Genomic DNA, 23,406 nt, shown 5'->3' with positions numbered 1-23,406 from the left:
CGTCGTGGTTTAGTGGTGTACCTCCGCAGAAATTGGTTACCGATCATAGTGCTTCAGAGGGGTACCTTGCCAAAAACCACAAGGAGTGTTAAGAGTTTTGTCAAGCTCAATGTTCATGATCATACAAGATGTCAATGTTATTAATTCTATGTTGTTTCATTTTTATGTTTAAAAAAAAAGAAAACATGCAAATCTCCTTGCATGGGGGAGTTTGCACAGCCCTCTCCAATTTTTATAATACGAGGGAACCTGCCATTCCCACGGCAACGTGCAATTTTCAGTGTGTTGATTAACTGCATTCTCTGTGTCAAAAATCAGAAAATGATAATGTTTACTCACCGCGCGATTTAATGTCTATCGCCAATGGACTTCCTTGCATCAACGATGTTGGGCATCTCCTACACTTAACCCGCTGCAAGAGACGACATCCCAAGGAGGATACCCTTCAAGAAGATTTTGTGCTATTGTGAGAACACCACATTTTGTATATATATCGATCAAACCACCACCAAGCACGAAATCATACTCCCAACAAACGTTGACTAGAGATCATATCATGAATTCTAATATCTATGGCTGTGTACATGATTGCATCTACTGATCCGCATGCCTTTCAGATTCCTGTGTAGGCGTAGTTGATTGCATCTGGATAGAGACCCTTCCTGCGATCTTGTGGCGACGTTCCGCACAAGCAGCTCCTCGAGCTCTTTTCGTGCGTTCTGAAGAGCACCATATGTGACGTACACATAGTCCCAGGTAAAGCCAAGAACAACTTCTTTACTGTATCGCTCATTGGCCTTGCTCTTGTTGTGAATATCCCACAGTGAGTGCATTCAAGGAGTCCACACTACAGATAGAAAGATGAAAATAGCCTAGAGCTTTTTGCGCTTGCTTCTGCGGTGCGTATCACGCTACCAATGCATTGAAAGAGATGCCATTCACATCATTTAATGCATTCAACAAGCAACATTTCGGGTAAAATGGTCATGAAGAATATGCCCATGTCATATTGCATCTTTGAAATTAATTTCAGAGCTTCCTCACCTGTCCTTGCTTGACATAACTGGATATAAAAGCACTCCAAGAGACTTTGGTTGGTGAGAAACAATATAATTGTGAATTTTTGTGCCAATACAAGCTTGTGTAGAGCTACATGGCTTCATGCATGCATACATGATTGCATCTCGAGAGAGGCCCTTACTTCGCATCTGCTAAAAACAAAATAGAGCTTGCCCTGGCCTTGTGGAGCAAATCATGCAATCAACGCATTCCAAGAGTCCACACTCACGACATGAAGCTCCTCGAGCACTTGCGTAAAGGCACATGCCTTGAAGACGAAAGTGTAGGTGACTAAATTTGGAGAGATATACTTGCTTTGCATCTTTCTTGCCTTGCTCTTGTTGCGCACATCCCGTAATCAGTGCATTTCAAGGGGAAACATTCTGGACAGAAAACTTCTCTAGCACTTTTTGTGCTCTCTCAAGCACACCACATTTGGCATACATATCGACAAAGACAGTCCCAAGCATGGCATCTTCTTTCAACAACCATGTTCTTGTTGTGTACATCCCGTAATCAATGCATTTCAAGAGGCAACATTCCGGACATGCCTTTATGCATGCATACATGATTGCATCTAGAGAGAGGTCCTTTCTTCGCATCTACTAAAAACAAAATAGAGCTTATTGGCCCTGCCCTTGTGGAGCAAATCATTCGATCAGCGCATTCCAAGAGTCCACACTCAGAGCATGAATCTCCTCAAACACTTGCGTAGAGCCACATGCCTTGACTAAATTTGGAGAGATATACTTGCTTTGTATCCGCTCTTGTTGCACACATCCCGCAATCAGTGCATTCCAAGGGGCGACAACCCGGAAAGAAAACTTCTCTAGCACTTTTTGTGCTCTCTCAAGCACACCACGTTTGGCTTTTGCACAACCTGTAATCAATCCATTTCAAGAGGCGACATTCCGGAAACGAAACTCCTCAAGGACTTTTTCTGCCCGTATCAGCTTCTTGCGTGGAGCTACATGCCTTCATGCATGTGTACGTGACTGCATCTGGAGAGAGGCCCTCGCTTCGCATCTGCTAAAAACAAAATAGAGCTTGCTGGCCCTGCCCTTGTGGAGCAAATCATGCAATCAGCACATTCTAAGAGTCAACACTCAGGACACGAAGCTCCTCGAGCACTTGCGCTTAGCCACATGCCTTTAATGAATTTGGAGACATATAATTGCTTTGCATCCGCTAAAAACAACCTACAACTTTCTTGCCCTGCTCTTGTTGCGCACATCCCGCAATCAGTGCATTCCAAGGGGCAGACATTCTGGACAGAAAACTGCTCTGGCACTTTTTGTGCTCTCTCAAGCACACCACATTTGGCATACATAGTGATCAAGACAATCCCATGCATGGCATCTCCTTTCAACAGCCATGTTCTTGTTGTGCACATTCCGTGATCAATGTAGTTCAAGAGGCGACATTTCGGACAGGAAGCTGCTCAAGCACTTTTTGTGCCCATAACAGCTTCTTTAGTAGAGTACATGCCTTCATGCATGCGTACGTGATTGCATCTGGAGAGAGGCCCTCACTTCGCATCTGCTAAAAATATAATAGAGCTTGCTGGCCCTGCCCTTGTGGAGCAAATCATGCAATCAGTGCATTGTAAGAGTCTACACTCGGGACACGAAGCTCCTCCAGCACTTGCGTAGAGCCATATCCTTGATTGAATTAGGAGAGAGATACTTTCTTTGCATCTGCTAAAAACAACATAGAGCTTTCTGCCCCTGCTCTTGTTGCGCACATCCCGCAATCAGTGCATTCCAAGAGGCGACATTCCGGACAGAAAGCTCCTTAAGCACTTTTTGTGCTCTCTCAAGCACACCACATTTGGCATACATATTCACCAAGACAATCGCAAGCATGGCTTTTCTTGCGTAGAGCCACATGCCTTCAAGATGCATGCCTAGGTGATTGCATCTCGAGAGAGGCCAGATGTGAAGCATTCCAAGAGTCCACACTCCAAAAGGAAGCTCCTTGAGCTCTTGCATAGAGCCACATGCCTTCAAGATGTAAGCATAGCCTTCAAGACGCAAGTATAGGATGCTGAATTTGGAGAGATACACTTGCTTTGCGTCCGTTGAAAGCAGCCTAGAGCATGATTATATGCTTCCCTAAGAGCATCGGACCAGGTATGGGCTCATTAATTCTCTCACCCATGTCAACAACGTTGCAAAAGGTCATTGGCCTTCAAGGTGCAAGCATATGCATTCAGCAGCCTCTGACTAACAATATAATTGTGAATTTTTGTGCCCACACAAGCTTCTTGCGAAGAGCTACATGGCTTAATGCATGCGTACATGATTGCATCTGGAGAGAAGCCCTTGCTTCGCATTTGCTAAAAACAAAATAGAGCTTTTCAGCCCTATCCTCGTGGAGCAAATCATGCAATCAATGCATTCCAAGAGTCCACACTCACCTCCTCGAGCACTTGCGTAGAGCCACATGCCTTGAATGAATTTGGAGAGATATACTTGCTTCGCATCCGCTAAAACCAACCTAGAGCTTTCTTTGCTCTTTTTGCGCACATCCCTCAATCAGTGCATTCCAAGGGGCGACATTCCGGACAGAAAACTGCTCTAGCACTTTCTGTGCTCTCTCAAGCACACCACATTTGGCATACATATCGACCAAGACAATCCCAAGCATGACATCTTCTTTCAATAGCCATGTTCTTGTTGTGCACATCCCGTAATCAATGCATTTCAAGAGGCGACATTCTGGAAAGGAAGCTCCTCAAGCACTTTTTGTGCCCATATCAGCTTCTTGCGTAGAGCTACATGCCTTCATGCATGCGTACGTGATTGGAGCCGGAGAGAGGCCCTCACTTCGCAACTGCTGAAAACAAAATTGAGCTTGTTGGCCCTGCCCTTGTGGAGCAAATCATGCAATCAACGCATTCCAAGAGTCCACACTCAGGACACGAAGCTCTTTAAGAGCCGAAAGATTCCACATGAGACTGTCCATAGCCACCTCGTCGCCGTTTAATAACATAGTATTTTGCGAACACGCATCGGTGACCTCAGCAACAGATTGTTCTCCATCAGTGGGCAAGTTTTCCTTTCACTTGTTTATCATGGGTGACGGTTCTCTTGTGAAGTTTTACGAGCGCGTAACCTTTGACACTGTCTACGATGCATTCTTCCATAAAATATGTGCACCCATCATGATGCTTAGCTTTGTACGTGAAATACTTTAAGGTATAGTCACTGTTCCTTTTCACCACCGGTGGCCCTTGTTGCTTCCAATGATAGTCATCCTTGGTAAGCATCACTCTTTTCCCTTTACTCGTGTACTTGCAACATACTACCAACAAGTATGTGTGATCATTTGCTACATCATATGATGAGAGAAAGACGAACCCACATTTCCTGAAGCTAGAAAACTTCCAAGTCCACTTAAAAAATAAGAAAATGTGCTTTTCTCTACCTGTACATACATCCCATGGATGCTTGAGAAAGAAGTTCTCATCCACTTGAATGTTTCTCAGTGACATTGTCTTGAATGCATAATCCCGTAGAGTAGGCACAAGTGATTCCAAGGAGGGCACATGACCACATTTTCTTTGCATTGTCGTACCTTGAAACATTAGAGAACTACATGATAATACTAGAGTGATCTTCATGTGTCGACGGACTACGGTTTTGGACCGCGCATCCATATGATTCGTACTTGGTGATGACCTATACATCCAGATTGCAATGCTTCACTAGAATATATCTCAGCAGAAGACGGCGGGGATGGCGGACTGTCCTGCTGAGGTGGTTGCTGGCGTTGTCGTTCCAGAGCAACAAGCATGACATGCTCCTGGCAGAGGCGCCATCCATAGTATTGCGAAGGCCTGGAGTTATCATCAACAAAGACATGGTGGGTGCAACCAGGCAGCTTGCAGATTTGATCCGGGTGGAGGTGCGAGGTAAAGTCGGAGAGCCACACAAGGTAGTGAGACCGAGAGCACCATGAATGGCCAGGGTGCGGGGATTGCAGAAAGAAGGTAGGGCGCAAAGCCCAGCTACGTTGCGATTGAGTATTTTCTGATGAGGGTGAGGCAGAGACGGACGGAAGCGTGGGGCCATAAGAAGCTGATGATGCAGATTGCCGCAGGTCAAGTGAGATTTGGCACATCCGGGAGAGGAGAAAGGGGGATGGCTGCATCCTGGGAGAGCACAAGTCTCTTGTCCTGTCATATTCTTAAAATAGTGATGGAGAAGATGAAGATCGCAATAGGTCCGGGGCGATCTGATGAAAAAAAAGCTAAAAAGTGTCGCCACGTGGACGAACCTCCAACCAACATTGCGATTTCAGCTTCTACGTTATCGAAGTAAAGAGAGTCTGGCCTCTTGTATCAGCTTCTACCATTTCTAAAATATTGGAATCAAGTCTTTTTGCTTGATCACTCTATATCAGAGAGGAGTACATCTAAGAGTTCATCTAATTTTTTAAGTTAGGGTCGGAAGGTCTAGATTTTCTCGAGTCTCATGAAAGTTGCATCTCAAAGGATCCTCCAATAAGGTTGTCTCCTAAGCACCCTGATGATCACACCATCGATTTGGTTCCAAAGAGTTTACACCTCCAAGCAAATCCCGGTAGAGAGCTAGCCGAGCACAATAAGAAGAAATCATGAGCGAAGTAAACGACCCATAGGAAAAGCTTAATCCAATCGAGCTCTTCACCCATTTCTAAAATACTGAAATCAAGTCTTTTTGCTTGATCACTCTATATCAGAGAGAAGAGTACATCTAAGAGTTCATCTAATTTTTTTGGAGTTAGGGTCGGAAGGTCTAGATTTTCTCGAGTCTCATGGGAGTTGCATCTCAAAGGATCCTCCAATAAAGTTATCTCCTAAGCACCCTGATGATCACACCATCGATTTGATTCCAAAAAGTTTACACCTCCAAACAAATCCCAGTAGAGAGCTAGTCGAGCACAATAAGAAGAAATCATGAGCGAAGTAAACGACCCATAGGAAAAGCTTAACCCAATCGAGCTCTTCACCTTTTTGTTCATCAGTGCTACTTGTGTAGAAGAAGGACTGATCTTGTAGAGGATGTGCATAGACTATAAAGCTCTTCATAAAAGAGAGTTTGTGTTTCTTGTATTGGCTTCTACTATTTTTAAAATGACTTTTACTTTATCTCAAAGACAAGAGTACATCTAAGAGTTCATCTAATTTATTTGAGTTATGGTCAGAAAGTCTAGATTTTCTCAAGTCTCATGGAAATTGCATCTCAAAGGATCCTCCAATAGAGTTATCTCCTAAGCACCCTTGTGATCACGCCATCGCTTTGGTTCCAAAGAATTCACACCTCCAAAGAAACCGGAAGAGAGTTACCTGAGCACAATAAGAAGAAATCCTAAGCCAAATAAACAACCCATTGGAAAATCTTGATCCAACTAAGCTCTTCGTCTTTTGTTCACCGCTACTAGTGTAGAGAGACAGATCTTAGAGGATGTGCATAGACTATAAATATAAAGCTCTTTATCAGAACATTATCACGAACTCGTTTTCAATATTCAAGTTCAATGATATACTTGACAAGTTGCAAGGCTCTACTTGTTTCGGTAGAATTGATCTGAAGAGTGTGATTTGTAATCGACAAGCCATTGGCAAGGTGATAAATATTAAAATCACTCAAACAATCACCGAATTGAATCAAAACAACAAATACTTGAACTTGAATGAGAGAACATCACACTATAGAAGGGGACACGGAGTGGTGGAGTTCCACTCTCAGAAGCATTAGCCTCTGAGTCAAGTGCACCTTTTCATATTCATAATCATAGAGGCAACTATACCACCATGCACTGATCTCCAGAGTAGACCCCCAAGGCTTCTTTATAAAGGCACTAAAACCCAAAAGCAATTGTTGCAAAAGAAAGCCTCGAAAGCTTTCTTGCTAAGCCCCGAAAGCTTTCTTGCTAATAGCATGGCACTCAAAAAGCTCTTTTTAGCAGGCGCAAGTGCACCTTTTCATATTCATAATCATAGAGGCAACTATACCACCATGCACTGATCTCCAGAGTAGACCCCCAAGGCTTCTTTATAAAGGCACTAAAACCCAAAAGCAATTGTTGCAAAAGAAAGCCTCGAAAGCTTTCTTGCTAAGCCCCGAAAGCTTTCTTGCTAATAGCATGGCACTCAAAAAGCTCTTTTTAGCAGGCGCTCAAAAAGCTATGCAAGTCAACTACTTTCCACAATAGGCCAAAAAGCAGTCCAAGACCTGGGGTAAGGAGGTGGAGGGGGAAAGGGGGTGGAAAAGGGGGCTACGAGGGGTGAGGGGCACGGGAGCGGGAAAGGGACGTGCAATCTTGTCAAATTCATCAAAACAATCTTCAGTTTCATCCCTATTGCTAATCAGAGACAAAATGCTACGGCCATTTCATCTCAAATACCCAAACAAATACACATTTGCAAGAGTAGATCAATCAATCAATTACTCGCATATAGAGAAGTTTCCATCACATCTATCTCATTAATTTCTAGCAGATGTCTAGATGCACAAAATTCTTCAAACAATCATCAATATCACCCCTATCAATGATTAGAGACAAAATGCTACAATCATTTCATCTTACACACTCAAATACACACATTTTCAAGAATACATCAATCAATCAGTTCCTCGCATATAGATATAAGTTTCCAAACAAAATATTGTCATCCTTCAATTTCTATAATCTATGGTTGAACAAAAATGACATAGCCATATATTTCCCTTTCCAATCCTGTTGATCTATTATGGCGAGTGGAGTGTCTCCCCTGATGCACTAGGCTCTGCACCAAACTCAAATGTTGAACACCTAAGGGTTCTACACACAAAAGCTCCTCACATCAAAAGATTCCAAGACAAGGTCTCTCTCTTTCGAGAGTTATCTACCACGTCACCCTTCTCCAAATCTATCACACATCAATGGAGTTACTATGTCCAATTTCTGTTCTATACTAATTCAAAAAGTCATTGCGAATTACAACTTCTATATTGGCACAAAATCAAAAAATTCCACCCATTCCTCTCTCATACTATTCAAGAAGCTCTTGAAACACATTAACCTTTGAAAAGATTCTGCCAATCCCTTATATCGCATCTTCCGAAACACCAAATCAATTCATGCCTTTGCTTTCTTTGCTCTTGTCCTCTGCTTCTTATCTTTCCCCTTGGTCAAACATTTTTGCAAACTATCAAAAGCATAACCACTAATTATCTGTCTTTCATAAACCCTGGTAGTAGACCTTCGAAAAGATTCTAACAAATCCTTATATCGCATCTTCCTAGATACCAAATCAATTCATGCCTTTGTTTTCTTTGGTCTTGTCCTCTGCTTCTTATCTTTCACTAATTTTCTATCTTTCACGAACCCTGGTAGTAGAACTTACCAAATCTCAAACTACTTTCTTGTCAGCATCCTCTTTCCGCTTCGTCAGTTTATGAAACTTTGTCAAAAAGTAACCTCCCTCTTTCAAAAAGTAGCTTCTTCGAAGGAATTGAATCAAAAAGCAATTTCTTTAAAAAAGCATAGGTTGCCACAATCTCTCTGTCGTCGTCATACTACTTCGCTACTTCATCTCCATCCCAAAGATGAAAAAGTGTTGCTTCCACAATCGACTGCTACAATTCTAGACCGGATTGTTTTGTGAAGAACAATCGTCGAAGCTCGGATACCACAGCAACAAGCAACCCACTGTCAATGTGGCAAAATCACTGTAATAGTCACCGAATTGAACTAAACAACAAATACTTGAACTTAAGAGAACGAAAGGAGACATGGAATGGAATTGGCTCCTAGGTCAAGCGCCCCTTTCGATACTTTTTATACCACATAATACAATTGATGGGGAGTCAACAAGAAGCTTTCCTTTTAAAACATGGCACCTTAAGAGCCTTTGCAAGTCATGTGCTTTCCAAGACATGCAAAAATGCAATCGGATTCCATATTGTCCTGCAACATCACCGCACGGTAGAAAATCAAGCAAACTTTAAGGGACTATTCGTACACTACTTTTCTTTTGGCAAATCAAATATCATCTACCACGACATCACTTTGCAACATTTACCATCAAATTGAAATTGCTCCTAGAGATGTACATAAGACCACATTCAAGCCGTCCTTTCAATGGTATAAATTTTTGGTGATGCCATTTGGGTTTACAATTGCTCTTGCAATGTTCAACAAGACTGCAAACTTTTGAATGCACATAGATCATCAAACTCTTAAAGACTTCTTGCCATAGCCAAAGTTGCCTGAATGATAGATGAGATAGGCGAATAGATGAGATGAGATTAGAGAAATCACCAACAAGGCCTCCCAAAAAAATGTTAGCATGCTCTATGAAACTCACAAGAGAACACTATTTGTTGCGTCTGAAGCAAAAACCACCTCTCGATAACATTTACTCGCATAAACTTGCTACTGCAACGCAGAGAATCTCGGTGAAGGCCCCTTCTCCGCAAAGGCGCTCCAAAAACTAATGCCAGAAGAGAGAGGAATTGCTTTTGTAGGTGAGGTCAACCCACGATAATAGAGGGCTTTCCTTTGCATGTCCTCACAAAAATAGAGGCTGATTTTGGATCGCCAAAAAAAGAGGCAGATAGGATCAACCGAATTGAGAGAGAGGAAGCTTTAGTGGCGTCATAATAGGAGGTTGTTTCTCTCACGCCAAAATCGAAGTGAAGGGGTCGATTTATAATAAGGGGACTGTTTTAGGGCGGTAGGACCCTGTTAAAACCTTTAGAACCCTGCAAAAATCATGTGCAAATGTGATCCAATAAACATAACTAGCATACGAAATTTCCGAACACCCTTGGATGCATAGTAATAGCTCGTCATTAAAGTGTCATTTTATAATCGTAAAGTAGTTCTTTGTGCATAATTGTGATTATTGTAGGTAACATCTCTTGTAGATACCATCAATTAGCCATGGAGCTTCAAAACACGAAGTTTTTAGATGGGTTTCAAAGGGTTCAAAACGATTTGGCCAATGTTTGAAACACCATCAAAAAGGCTTCGTAAAAAAATTCAAGATAAAGTGTTTAGCATACCTGCATGGACATTGAACGAACATGCACATTGCACAACATGTGTAAGACATGACCTAGGTGTATAACGCGCTAGAGAACATGGCTTCAAGCTTAAAACTTCTAATAGGTGGGAACCACACAAGTAAACTATTGGTCTTCAAAGAAATACAAACGTTTCCTCGTGATTGTTTGTGTAAGAAATGAATTTCTTGGCAACTATGGCTACAATCTCACATGATGTGCTTCATGTGCCCACAACTTTAAACAACTTCTATCTTTTAAGCTACCTCAACAGATTTAGGAGTCTATTTTATTGATCGAGCAACTAGAGTGATTGATAAGCATTCTTTGTCAAGTGGTGCTAATCGTGGTTATATATATTCTATTTGAACTTTCACTGCACAATGTCACTCTGATCAAATTATCATGGTGAGTGCTCCAAAGACTCAATTTTATAGGCTCTTATTTCTAGTCATGAAAGTGTACATTCCAATTGTTTCTCCTCAACATATTGTGTCTCATGGCATGGTTCAACAATAATCCAAAACGACAACATCTTAATCATGTTTGCTTGTCGTATTGAAGGCAAGCAAGAAAAGTGTAGATTTCCAAAAAAGGCTTCATATCTTGTTTATTTGTTTTCTTGAGTTCAACCAGGCATCTGGAAAGACAAGGAGATCAACGAAGGGAATATTTTCTAGAAAAGGCTTCATCTCTTACTTATCATATTCTTGAGCTTACCCAAGCTTATTCTAGTTGCCTTTAAAGTAATTTCATCAAACAAGGCTATGTTTTCTCTAAAATATTTCTTGATCAAGCAAGAACACGAGTTTCTCCTCTCAAGACCTACAAAGGATAGTTTCTACACAGTCCATACCCTTTGAAAATTACAGATTGTAATGACTCTAAAGGCAAGAAAGACAATGAAAGACCAAATCAACATACTTGGCTCTCTTGACTCCTTTAAAAATGACGGTTTTTCAAGAGACACAAACTCAAATAGTAACATACAAGAAACAAAAACGCTAAGAAAAGATGTAATAATCTTTAAAAAATATGATTATTTTCTTTGGCCATTTTAAAAAGGGCACTATTTCCATACTCTCCCAAAATTTCTTTCAGCTTATATGCTTACATTGAGCAACTCTTCATTCGCTTTGACCTTATTTAACATCCTCTCAGAATATCCTCTCATAGGCTCAAAAGAGGATCTCAACCCTATAAAATGTTTGTCATACCCTTGCCTCCACTGCCTCCCGCAAAAAGCCGATGATATGACGACCTTCCATGCCAATCATTCACACCATGACTAACCACATACAAAAAGGAAGAAAATGCATGCAAGCACTCCAAGTAGGTTAACCAAATACTTCCTCGATATGTTGGCCAATAACATCATTGCCCTTGGATACATCAAAGTCTCCCCTTTATTATTTTCACCACAACGATATATATCTTAATGAGGTGAAAAGTCAAAATTTATGAACTAAGGCGAAGGCTAAAACGTGTAATATTGTAACTGAGAGGGAAAAACAATCAAGTAGGCAGTTCAATTAATTGCATCCTAAAGAATCAACTTAAGATGAAGGTTGAAATAGAAGGCAAGCAAAGAAATGACAGCTTACACGAAGTAAGTTCATCTACTTTTACTTCAAACTCATTCAAATGAAGGACATGCTAAGAATGCAAAAATTAAATCCTTGTTGTTGAGACAACACAAAAGCACAACCTCTTAAATACTAAAAGGGGTGCACAATGAAGAGAGATTCTATAATGTAAAAACCTAAAATGAAACATTACACTATTTTTTACACAATGTACAAAACTTAAACGCCAAATCTTAATCTTACTGAGCGTAGCTTGACAATAGTTGCAGCATTCCTTGGCGTCATCAATGCCTAGAAATAAATAAAGATTTATATGAGTTGTTCTTTATCGGAACTTGCATTGTGGTCACAAATCAAAAAGCTGAGTATCTAATCTCAGCTTTTTGATTTGTGCCCTTCTAATCTATGAAAGATTTACCCATATCCTCCAAGCGAATGTGGAAGAAAATCATGCACAAAGAAAGAGCATAAGCTCTATCTTGTAAACTAATGTGCGTTATTATCATTGTAGCCAAAGTGACAATGGCCACAGATTGGAACCTAGTGATTTCAGGTCTTCACCTCATACAAACACGCCTATAATTGTGTTTATCCGTCAAGAGCATAAGCAATTGCTCGAGAACAAGACCCATTCCAATTATTAAAAAAAAGCAAACATTAGATAAGAGCAAAAGGCAAATGTGGTTCGCCTCACACCTCCAAAGGCAAGGAATACAGACAATATTAAATCTAAACTGACATACAATCATGTCAAACATGGATGCACATAGATGCATGGGAATATTTTGCTGCTATCTCTTTCAATTCTCTCTTTAAGCCTATCCAAACAATGCACACACTATGTCAAAGAAAACAGGAATGAAACGTCGCCGTTTCTTGAAGAAAGAAACAAAGTTTGTTTTATGTAAGTGATAGAAACATAAGAATAAGAGCCTAGAAAATTTGTGCGAGAACAAAGCCATCTAAACAGACTTTTGTATTAACATAAAGCTTAACCAGCTGTGGTTCGTACCTGCAAGACAAGGTCTAGCATATTTTGATTTTATCGTAATATAATAAGAAACTACTTAATGTTCAAAATTTTAGTAAAAGTGTGACTATAAGCTTTTATAGTAATAACATGTGTACAATCAGCTTTACGAAAAAGACCAGCATCGAACAAAACAAAGTATGCACCTCCTTCCTATCTGGAATGCCACCAGCCGGAACCCATGCAGGATGATCAAACTTGCAATTTGCTCCAAAGCTACAAGTTCTCGTTCTCATGTAAAACACGCAATCCTTTTCACCGGGCCTTTGTGGAAAAGAAGTAAACAATTGAGGCATCTCATATCTAGTTCGCTTGGACAAAGCATCTCCAGAATAAAAGACTTTAATAATCATAATATTAGTAGTTTGATAACCAGTAATGGTAAAAAAAAAAATAGTAAACCCATGTAACAAGAGCAAACAGCACAGTAAGGAGAATATATATGCAATACCACGATGTTAATTACCGATGTAGAATGACCATCATAATTGAAAGATGGCGAACACATATTGTATTATCATCACACACAGTATCCAGCAAGTCCGCATAGTTATATATGTACCAATGCAGCAGCAGAAAAAAGAAAGTGTCAGACAAATTGCTATACTTCTTTGCATACTCAAACATGTACGAATCAAAGACCGTATATAAATCAACGACAAGTAGCTATCTTTATTTCAATCGACGCTATACTTGGCTACCTCCCACATAGAAAACAAAAACTTAAACTGGACACAAGAACTGCCTTCCTTTACAACCATGCCAGCGAATCTAAGGGTCAGAAATGGAAAAATAAGCCGCTCCATTTTATCCTCCTATGAAACATGGGCCATCAAGGCTGAAAACATTTAAACACGCCCATAAGCAATTGCAAGCCTTAAGAGGAGCTTAAGCAGGACAGAGTACCAAGTAATTTTGAAAAGATTGTTGACAGATACTGTGCAACAAGTGAGAACACCCAAAAATTGAACGTTTCATAGGAACTACAGAATTACACAGCTCAAGAGACCACTGGTATCATTTCAGCGACACCTTATATGCTTGAGGTCATGGGTCAAATGACCAAAAAGCACTACTTTGTTCATGTTGCGAGCACAAGGAAGCAAGCAAGACTCCAAGGCCATGAAAGACTGCAAGAGCGAGTGAGATGAAAAACAGGAATACGTGGACTTCAGCTTTCTAAGGTGAGACACAGCGGACACACAAAAGCAGAGAAGCACCCGAACACTCACTCGCAATATAATGCAAAGACTCGAAAGTGAACCAGCAGCAGACAACAACCAGACCCAAAAAGACAAGACACGGAACAAGAGAGAGGTGGAAGTAGAAGCGTTTACCTTCGTCTCCAGGCCGTTTGAGAGTGGAGAAGACGCCATAGCCGCCAAGCTTCACTTGCTCTTGTGCAGGAACCGGAAGGAGAACAAACGCATCTTCTCACCGGGACAGGGCTTTAGTGCAAACGGTAAATTTGTGGTGGAAGAGGATGAGATTTGAACACAAGACGCGTCAAACTAGATATGCACAGTCAAGAGGGCGTTTAGACTGCACGGAAAATGCAAAAGTGCAGGGACGTGCAACCTACATGGTGAAAGATTAGAGTTTGTGCGCTTCTTCCGAAACCCCGAAGTAGCAGGCGGCCTCAACGCCCCGAGACAAAGACAATGAGGCTTTGAGTGAAGCACTTTTAAAGCGCCAGTTTGTGGAGAAGCATCAATCTCTAAATCTCACTTAGCAAAGTTGTAGGATCTAGCTAGGAAGACGCACCTGATTGGATGTATGACTGCTCTCAGATTACACATGAAGTGCTCCACACACAGTGTGAACATCTTGGTGTGGAAAACTCTTTGATTGCTTGCGATGCCTCTGTGCAATCTGAACAAAGCCTTAAGTGTCACAAGATGGGGGACAAGTGAATGCAAATATTGTTCAAGTTGTAAGTATTACTACTAGCATTAAGTTTCCAATGGTATTCCTAATGGCTTCAAAAAAAAATTAAAACCCATAAATTTCCTTATAGTAAAGCTTTCCTTGCAATTATGGGCCAACTTTCGCTCCTCTAGGGTTCACTGGCAGTTGCCCTCATCTCTCTTTTGCATGCTATCCCTCTACAGCCTAATGCTCAACCTTCCACCCTATGTCCCTGAACTCCCAGGGACTCTACCTCGTACAACTCATCTAGTGGCACTGTAGCCACCACCTGCATCTCAATGTCCTAATTTCGTCGTGTGCCGCCCTATGTGTACAGACTAGCCCCACCTATGCCACCCTGAACTGGCAAGTTGTTGCCCTGCCCATTGACCCCATGTTAGTCATTGGTGGCAGGGCACCCAACCCTCTCTCAACGACTTGTCCTCATTTGCTACGTGGTATGTTGTGTACAACCCATCCCTTCAGCACCTACGCTTGGAAACGAATGGAGCGAGCAAGCATATGAGAGAGAGAGAGAGAGAGAGAGAGAGAGAGAGAGAGAGAGAGATCCATGTTTTGTTTTATATTTAGTCACTAGAAAGGCTTGACCTTCTAGTTTCCATTCATTTTTAACCTTCCCATCCCACACAAGGCCTTCCAATTTCTTTTCCACTTCACCTTTGAATGTTCATCGTGAAGTAATGGAAACAGTTTTCCTTTTTTTTTAGATTGGGGAGACCCACTAGCAGAGAAACAAGAAACACCTAGGTTTAGTATAATTCCACCAACAAATTTTGAGATTAACTTTTATTTTTTTTATTTGAAGGTGAAAAAACCAACAAAATTTAGAGAAATTTGGTGTAATTTAGTATAAAAACCTTCAAATCTAGTTAATGTATCTCTACTATTTTTCATATATAGGTCTACCGCGTTGTTATGAAGTTTTTTTTAGCATTGGTAGTTAGTCATGTTGTGCCCATATATACCAGTTTCACTACCATATCCATACAAAATGGGTGCATGGCCCACTCTGCCCTTGTATCAACAAAAATGACATGATAACTAAGGAATGTGATATAGAGTCATAAAGCCTTCTTCTTTCAATCAATTCTTGACAAGTTAGAGTTCAGCAAATCTTGCAAAAAAGGTGAAAAGGGTGGAGAGAGAGAGAGAGAGAGAGAGAGAGAGAGAGAGAGAGAGAGAGAGAGAGAGAGAGAGAGAGAGATCCGAGGTGTTACACTAATCACATGAGCACACAAATTTTAGATTTAATCAGCGTGCTACAAATTTGGAAGATTTTAATCCATTCTCTTTGTTCTATGTGAATACTCCACTTTTTGTTGAGCCAAGAATGGATGGAGATGGGGGGTGAAGCAAAGAGAATCCACCTTTCCAAAAGAAAGCATCAGGGTTAGGACATTCCTTGTGAGACAAGAAGGGGGTGAGTTAGTTCTATGGCGGGAAAGTAAGCTATCTTGCTTAGAACTAAATGTATGTCCCAAGGTTGAGATCTCCACTCCACAACTATGTCAATTTTATTTTTTTCATTTGCAATATGTGGTGACTCACGACGAGTATTATTGTCATTGCAATGTTTTCCTAACTATTCCAGTAGCCCTTTTCTCTTGATTGAGTAAAAGCGCCCAAGTGTCCAATATAGACCTCTAGATAATGTTGGCCTTCAAGTATAATTGGGCTTTGTGGGAATCACGTCAAGTTGGATAAGAGGCATGTGCATATTCCATGCCTTGGAAGATTTGAACATATGTTCCCTTCCGTCTACGTTACTATTCCACTTTTTGTTGAGCATAGAATGGAGGGAGGGAGAGAGCATTCTCTTTTAAAAGGGGGTATGTAGCAGAGAGAATCCATGATGGAAACCCCGACCTTGGCATTTCCAAACAAGGCAAAGATAAATTTTACTATCCGATTTGGTTTTAGGATGATTTAAGTCCTGATTAGTTTCTTTTGTATAGTCAAGTCCCTCCCACATTGGGATAATTGTTTCTAATTATAACGAAGCCTTTTTGCTCCAAGCTTATCCATTTCATAACGTGGGCAATTATCATGTTGATAACTATTTTAGCAAAGACTTTGTAGGCTAAGTTGAGCATAATGAATGGATGTCATTGATTATGAATATCATTCATAGCACCTATTTCATGCAGTACTTTGATGAATTTTGTGTCGATAAACAACAAGAAAGCCTAACTGTTGCATAATCCCTCTCCTACTTTAAGTAGGAAGCCTAACTGTTGCATAATCCCTCTCCTACTTTAAGTAGGAAGCGATAGTCATCATTTCAAATGTTTGAAAGAACTTGACACACATTCGAGTATTTTGAAGATTTAATTCCCATTGCAATTTCAAGGGTTGAGAAGGGTAGATACACTCGCAACTTTTCAACATTGGACCTCTATTTGAAAGGATTTGATCTCTACCCCCAACTATGTTTGTCAAAAGTAATGCTCGTAACCCAAAGATGTGTTGGGAGAATTCCTTTACAACTTGCAACTTTTCAACATTGGACCTCTAGTTGAAAGTATTTTTTTGTCAAAAGTAATGCCTCCAACCCAAAGATGTGTTAGGAGAATTCCTTTACAAGGGCAAGACCTTCTCGGTAGCTAGAGGCTTTATTACAATCACTTGGAGCGGAGCAAAGGAATATGATCCTTTGCTCTTTTTTTTTAGTATTCTAAGCAATTCTTCTTAGGCTATCAATTTTTCCCATCCACCATGATCTCAAGAAGAGAAGTTTTGTGTGCTCCATGGCTATGGGGTTCTTCTCGTATGATTCTCACTCTCATGAGACAACTCTTGTTTTAGTCTTGGATATAAGGTCTTTTTATATTTTTCTAGGAATTGCATAACTCATTCCTATATCCTAATGGCAAAGACACGCTTTCTTATTGAATTTAACGGTTTGTTGAGTGACTTTGAATGGAAACCAACTAACCTCTACCTGGTAAAAGGACATGGGTAAAAAACCTCTACCCATATACTCACAATGGTTTCTTGAGCAATGGGGTACTTGAAACATATACATGTCAAAGGGAGTGAAGGATTTTATGTTTTTATACTCGTGTTGTCTGTCAGTGGGTCACCATTGTCATGCCGCTTCGCTTCCATGATGGGAAAAAGAGTAAAGGGTTACAAGTTAAGCCTATTTGATGGCTATATGGTTATTGAGCAGTGATCAAGTCTTGATAACATGCAAGGTCTAATACTAAATGGATACCACATGCGGCTTTAAAGGACCAAAAACTATGTTTTTAAAGCTAAAATGGGTATATTTGACGTGAGAACAAGTGCAAATGAACGACCAGAGTTGAAATGAGTACATGGGCTTGAAGTGATAATCTTTTGGAGCGCATCGATCTTTTTAGACCAGCAATTCGAGTTTTGGTTGCCAAGATATGTTAGGAAATAAGACGTAGCTAAATAGATTTTTGAGTAGATTACTTAATGGAGAGAGATAGATTTCACACACAAGAGATTATAGAGTAGAGAGAGAGAGAGAGAGAGAGAGAGAGAGAGAGAGAGAGAGTACACACGATATACGTGGTTCACCCAATGTGGGCTACGTCCACGGAAAGCAGCCACTCAATGGCTTTAGCACTTCAAAAGAAGAAGTAGTTCACAAAGGGATTAAACCCTTAATAGAGCTCCCGCCTTGCTTCACTCTCACCACCTCACACTCACCTTGTTGCATCAACTTCACACTATGAAATGTGTGTAGAAATGGCCTCCTTTTATAGGCCAAAAGGGCTGCCCTCTCTTATGAGAGGAAGCCATGTGTAGCCGCCCTTGTGCGAATAAGTCCAAATCGGACCCTCCAATCCGCCCATGTGTGGCCGCCCTTGAGAAGACAAGTCCGCTTTTGAATTTGGCCACCGGCCATTCACTTCCGACCACCGGCCACCGGCCAACCGACCGGTTGTTTTCCGACCACTTTCGGCGCCGTCCGGCCATAATATTCCGGCGAAAATGAATATTCCGGCGATGGGGAAAAAAAGTCTCAGGGGCCTCCGCCCCCGAGGCCCCTAAAGTTGCCCTTGATTCTTGTCCGTGAAAATTTTGGTTTCCGGTGAGTGATTTTCCTTCACGCACGATGGCTTCTCCTCATAATGGGGGCCTTACAAATGTGCGCTTTTACCACATAAAATTACAAGGGTAAATCAGGCTCCATACTTAACAAGATATTACCAATTGAAGTCTAACTGGAATTCTGTGCCAAGTTGGTCACCTCAGTCGACGTGCCATCTGAGGTTTTTGCAGCCTTGCCAGGGTTTGCATGGAAACTATACGGTGTGTGAAGGCCATAAGAATTTACTGCTCATCAATCGGAGTTCGGGTCAGCGAGATATTGAAGGTCAAAGCCGACGGCGATTGCTTATCGAATGATGCCATGTGGATTTTCCCAAATTTTGTCGTTCTGGTTGGAGGGCTCGGCAATATTGAAGTGTAGCAAGGATTGTGCAGGTCAAATTCGGGAGGTAAAATTTTGTGGGAAGTTGCGGCTCATAAATCGTGTCAGTGGGCATCAAATGGCGATACTGTGAAAGTTGAAGGCAAAATAGGGTTTTAGGGCTTTTTGACAAAATATTGGGGAGGCATGAGAAGCCAAGCGCCGTGAGGCCGCCACGTGTCAATGGGAAAACCCACATGCGGGCGCCCATTCAAGGGGGTATAAATGTAGAAGTGCCCCTCCATGAGCATAAGCAAGGGAGAGAGAGAGAGAGGGAGTCCTCTCCCCCGTGGCCATGGCGGGTTCGATGCTTGGCGCTATGGGTGTTGGTGTGTTGCCGTTAGGCAGTGATGTTGGTTGGTTTTGACGGACATCTGCGCATGGTACTAATGCCGTTTGCGATGCTGATGTTGCAATTGAAGCCTACGGGGCTGTTCCCACGCAGTCTTAAAAAGCCAGCCGGTTTTATTGAAGAGAAGCTTCCCACGAGGGGTTGTCATGGCCCCATGACAACCCTCTAGTGGGGGCTCACATGAGGTCTCGAGTTCCAAGCCAGTCGAGAATAGAAGGGAGTGATCATACATGAAAACTAGAGCTAAAAATAGGAGGAGCCGACCGAAATAGAAAAAGGAGGCTCGCACGCCCTTAAGGGGACAAAACTTTTTGGCATTCAGGGTTGTTGTGGAGTTGAGTATTTGTCGAGCAAGAGAGGAGAAGAAGAGAGCTCTCTTGGCAACTGAGGAGGGTATGCGATGGTGAAGAGAAATAGAGGAGAGCTTCGCCATCATCATCAAGGTCAAGATCATTAAGAGCTTGACAATCATCACCACCGAGCGCTCTTTTTCATCATCAGGCGCTCAAATACAATGCAAGCTAAATTAATCTGACTTAATTCTTTGTAAGGGAGCTTAAAATCCTTAATCTATAGTTATTTCAATCAATGGTGTTGTTAACAGTATCGCCTTGGCAATCTAGTGTTGTGAGGTGTGCGGTGTTGTGCTGCTTCTCCCTCTTTCTTTTCCCAACGCTAGCAGCCCGACGCTTACTCGGCTTGCCTTTCAAACCCCATTTCCCTCGACACCGTGATTGGACATTTGCAGCATAGCTGTCTAACACTAACATAATGTCAATTCTTAGGGAAGTGACTCGGATAGGGCACAAAGACTCTTTGAGGGTGTCAACCTCAAAAAGTAAACCTTGTGAACTAAGTTATAATCGGCACTAGCAAAATATGACTCTTTAATTTGGGAAATCTATGTATGTCATGTCTCAACACCCTAGGTCATCACGCTATTTGTTGACCAAATGAACTCGAAATGCAACAAAACTTTCAAAGGAGCTATAATAGTCCTAGGGACACTATCTTACAAAGTCTAGAAGTCATCCGACAAGGTGCCAAAATCCCAATCCATCATGGTCGAGGACCTAAAAACTACAACAGAATAGTCCAGATAGGTCGCCCTATGGTCTAGGAACATTGTTCTATGGTCAAAACGTAAAAAACAACCATTTTTGCACTCAAAACTACAGATTTAGCTCACAAACAGGTAGTTGTGAACCATAGCAAAGATGAGCATGATTATACTTAAAAGAAAAAGCAAGAGACAAGGAACACAATGCAATTCTTGGAATGAATTATGTTTACTAGAGAAAGAGAAAAATCGATTACAATGTGTTTTTGAGTTGTCGCTCACAATTGTATGTACAAAGCTCTTCGAAAACCTTGGATAATGTTACAATGGTCTCTTTTCAGACTGAAGACTTTGAGCTTTATACCTAGGGCTTTTCTTATGGCAAGTGGCTAGCTTACAAGACTTTTTTGGGCTCAAGATAAAAGAATACATCGCAAATTATACTGAATATGACTCAAAAATCATGATCTCTTTTATATAAGGCTTTTCGAAGACATAATTTTGGGCATGGAGGTGGTGTGGCCGGCTAGGAGGGTCCTCATTAATTCTGTCCGCCAAACATTCTCCCCTTTCTAGCCTTTAAATGTTCTCATGCAAGCTTTGTCGTCAGGTCTTCAATATGCAAGCTGCCTCTTTTCCACGATCTTTGTCATGATGATAACTTGGCAGCATGAGCTGCTATATCTGCATGTATTGAGAGATCTTTGAAAGGGTTGTTGAGGATGGCACTTTGTTATGCCATATGGCACACTTGCAGATCTTTTGTGAGGAAATTGAAGATGGGTAGAGTCCATCTCAAAAAAATATTCATGAATGCCTCCTCAAGAGTTTGCATATAGTGCGAGGAGAGGAACATGATTCTGGCATACATTCCCATGAGTATGTTACAACTGGGGACTTTAGTTAGTTCCATGCAATACCTTTAGTTCCTTCCAAAAATACTTACCGAGGATGCTCTGCTACATCAATATCTTCTCAAAATTGTATGCAGGTTATTATCATCTTTGCTATCTTGGTCAACATCTTGCAAGTGAGGTCCAACACACCCCTCATCTAAGCAATCATTGCATTCATTGTGTGGACCATGTATGATTTACTTAACCTGTAATTGTTGGTCAACTTTGACAACACTGGGTAATTCAACATTAAAGGTCTTCAATTTTTCCATGTGTAGGAGCTATCCTAGGATCATCGTCAAGGAATTGGGAAATATATAAGGTCAACCTTGAGATGTTGCGGTGCATTCTTGTATATTTTTCATCTTGCGGTCGCTTCTCAAACCATTTCTTCCTCCACAAGGGTTGACTTTTCAATATCAAAAGCACTTGATTTCACATAACTAGCACGTCTTTGTAGTCACCCTTGGCATTTGGCTTCAATGATGGTAGAAGATTCTTTTTCCATAGCATGGCCTCCTGTTTCATTAGTGGGAGTGGGATCAAGTTTTTGACCACTTAAGTAGAGTCATTGATTTGAGCGCCTTGAACTTATATAGCATGTACTCCTTGTGTGGAGCCATTTGGCATATCTTCAATCCACTTCTTTAGTTCATGTCAGGCATCAATTTGCTTTGTCTCCTCTTCAAACTCATGTTGCCCTCCCCCTATTAATTTGCTTTGTCTCCTCATCAAAATCATGTTTCCCTCCCCCTATTAATGTGCTTGATAGGTCCAAGGGGGTAAATCTATGCTTTCAAACTCTACCGCTTGTTGTGTGGTTTATTGGGCATGTATAATGGCCTTTGATTGCAATGCATTAATTGCCCGATCTTTACTTTGTAGTTCTTGACCATGTCTCTCTCCTTGGTTGGTTAGATTCGCTTTAGCTTTGGCCAATTCTTCTTGGGTCTTCTTGATCTCTTGCTCCCTTTGGATGTGTGTAGTTGTTAGGAAATAAGACGTAGCTAAGTAGATATTTGAGTAGCTTACTTAATGGAGAGAGATAGATTTTCACACACGAGATTATAGAGAGAGAGAGAGAGAGAGAGAGAGAGAGCACACAATATAGGTGGTTCACCCAATGTGGGCTACATCCACGGGAAAGCAGCCACTCAATGGCTTTAGTACTTCAAACAAGAAGTAGGTTACAAAGGGATTATACCCTTAATAGAGCTCTCGCCTTGCTTCACTCTCACCACTTCACACCCACCTTGTTGCATCAACTTCACACTATGAAATGTGTGTAGAAATGGCCTTCTTTTATAGGCCAAAAGGGATGCCCCCTCTCATGAGAGGCAGCCATGTGTAGCCTCCCTTGTGTAGATAAGTCCAAATCGGACCCTCCAATCTGTCCATGCGTGGCCGCCCTTGAGAAGACAAGTCCTCCTTTGAAATTGACCACCGGCCATTGAATTCGGCCACTGGCCATTGACTTCCGACCAGCGGCTACTGGCCATTGACTACTGACCAACCGGCCAAACGACTGGCTGTTTTTTGACCACTCTTCGGCCATCGTCCGGTCATAATATTCTGGCGAAGCCAATCTTGAGCTTTGCTCGAGACTGGTTGTGAAAATTTTGGTTTCCGGTGGGTGATTTTGTTTTCCGGCACATGATTTTTCTTCACGCACGATGGCTTCTCCTCATAATGGGGGCCTTACAAATATGCGTTTTTAATACAAAAAATTATAAGGGGTAAATCAGGCTCCATACTTAACAATCTCCCACTTGGAGACTAATCTCCAAACCAAACCTGTGACTGCTTTCCATCTTAACTTCTTATCCTTGAATGCTGATTGAAGATAAGCAAAAGCTCAACTTCTCCTTGTTGACCACCTTTATAAACATGTTTGCAGAATTTTCACTTGTATGCACCTTTCCTAGCTTTAGTTGTCCCTCTTCCAAAAGAGTGCGTATGAAGTGATATCTCACCTCAATGTGCTTTGTCCTTGAATGAAAACTAAGTTC

The 23,406-nt window shown here is 41.4% G+C and overlaps 2 pseudogenes across 1 annotated transcript in view; both read right to left on the bottom strand.

Moving 5' to 3' along the window:
* Window positions 1-14,266, bottom strand: part of LOC147423953 (uncharacterized) — a 43,375-nt pseudogene extending 29,109 nt beyond the window's left edge. Inside the window, exons 1-3 of the transcript XR_015186633.1 lie at window positions 14,051-14,266; window positions 12,860-12,977; window positions 11,927-11,974 (exon numbers count right to left, since the gene is read on the bottom strand). The product of XR_015186633.1 is annotated as an uncharacterized LOC147423953 (transcript). The remainder of the gene's footprint in view (window positions 1-11,926; window positions 11,975-12,859; window positions 12,978-14,050) is intronic.
* Window positions 73-11,920, bottom strand: LOC147423954 (uncharacterized; annotated as a pseudogene).
* Window positions 14,267-23,406: the final 9,140 nt, after the last annotated feature.

The sequence above is a fragment of the Adiantum capillus-veneris genome, chromosome 26 (genome assembly GCF_014529385.1).
Source record: "Adiantum capillus-veneris isolate H3 chromosome 26, ASM1452938v2, whole genome shotgun sequence".
Classification (NCBI taxonomy): Eukaryota; Viridiplantae; Streptophyta; class Polypodiopsida; order Polypodiales; family Pteridaceae; genus Adiantum; species Adiantum capillus-veneris.
The sequence above is the reverse complement of the archived record's forward strand: the minus strand, read 5'-3'. Positions and strand labels throughout refer to the sequence as shown.